The sequence below is a fragment of the Vombatus ursinus genome, unplaced genomic scaffold (genome assembly GCF_900497805.2).
Source record: "Vombatus ursinus unplaced genomic scaffold, bare-nosed wombat genome assembly UNPS02001641.1, whole genome shotgun sequence".
NCBI classification, from domain to species: Eukaryota; Metazoa; Chordata; class Mammalia; order Diprotodontia; family Vombatidae; genus Vombatus; species Vombatus ursinus.
The window spans coordinates 7,633-9,540 of NW_020941419.1; positions in this window are offsets into that span (position 1 = coordinate 7,633).

Consider the following 1,908-nt stretch of genomic DNA (forward strand, 5'->3'; position numbering starts at 1 on the left):
GCATATGAACTGTGTTTCATTTAACATACCTCTTTAGAGCCTTTCTAGAGCAAAAAGAAGTTTTATTTGCAATTTAAAAAACTGTGAGTTGCTTTTTGTAGCACGGTTCAAACTTTGCTTTCTCTTTAGATAGCATGCATAAAGAGAAAATCAAATGATAAGTGTTTTTTTTCCATTTAACAGGTGAGGAAATTAGACCCAGAACAGGCAGGCAAATAATTAGCTCAGGATTACAGAGCAAATTTTCAGTAGTTATGAAAAGAATCCAAGTTCCATTACTCTTAGTATAGGTCTCTTATTCTAAACTTTCTTTCTAAGAAGTTTAGATTTATTTTTAAGCTAACTAGACAGTTTATAATATCTAGCATACTTTAGAAATGTCTTCTGCCATCTCTTAATACTTCATACAGGGAGAATTGGATATGAACCAGAAATACAGCATGATGTGAGTTTTCATCATGTTCATTCCCCAATTTACCTCATCAATTTTCAGGCTACATTAATGATTGCTTGAAAAGGAAGTTGAGAGTCTCATTTTAACTTGTACAGCATCTCCTGGGAAATTTTAACTTTCAAATATACTGCTTCTGTTGGAATTCCCCCTTAATATTGCTGTTTTCATTCCTGAAAGATACTAGTTGGTTAAATAATTTTTCAGTACTATAGAAACCCAATATAGGTTCTATATATTTCCTTTTTTATCATTAATTTATTACTCCATCTTGTCTATTATTACCCATTTTTGTTTTCCCTTTTCCTTTTTCCTGTCATTCTTTTTCTTTCCCTTGAAAGTGCTCTCAACATAGTAAATACTTTAACCAATTAATTGAATTTATTAATAGATTTTTTATAATGTTATTGATCTTCCCGTACTAATCTTAGGTAGCCTTACACACCTCTTCAAACAAAAATAATCTGAATCATTAAAAAGTCATGTTAGCATTTCTCTCCTCCATTTAGCCTATTGTTCCTTTAACTCACTGTTCTTTCCATGATTACTTCCTCACTTTCTATTCTTCTTGACCAATTCATCTTATATTTTCTTCAATGATTTCCTTACTTTGCATTGTTAATTGTTCTCCATTTCATTCCCCCATCATTCCCTTCCCTCCTTTCATTCATGAATTGTGATCCTGTCCTTTCACCCACCCCTTCCTATTCTCTTTCTTCTATCCAGTCCACTCATAGGAGGTGAGTTATCCATCAGTTTATATTCAAGTTAACAAGATATTTTGTTTTAGATAGTCTCATCTTTGTTTCATGGCCTGAAATATTTTTTTTTGTTTTCAGCTTACAGGATAGAGAGTTTGGTTTTGAGACATAAAGATTTAGGAACAAGTCTTGCTACTGTCATATACTAGCTATGTAACCTTAAACAAAACCCTCAACCTCAAAATGTGCTAAGCAACTCCTTTCAATGCACTAGGTCTTCTGATTTACAAGTATAGAAGGAGTTGCCTTATTCATGAAATTGGCAGTTTACACCCATTCTTATTATGATGTACTTTGTAGGAAAGATATAATTCCTCATGCACACCATGACCTCCAGGCCCTTGATCCCTCAATTCTTTCCCTAAGAATCACCCCTGCTGTAGCTACACTACCCTCCCTTTACTACCCTAAGCCCGTGAAGAACCAACTTAACTCTATCTTATTCTTTTCCCTTGAGTCCCTTGCCTCTTAGATTATTTCCGTTATTTCCGTCGCAAGCCTTTGTTGTGTATTGCTCTAAAGTCTGTTGCCTTCCTTCCCACACACGTGCTCTTGAAGAATGCTGTGAAAACAAAACAACATATGCTGAAACTGTGTTGATTGGACCCACTATAAATTTGGTCAGTAACTTCAGTTGTTCAATAACCACAACTAGGCCCGGAGTGTTGCACGGCAATCCTTTTATTCCTCCCTAAT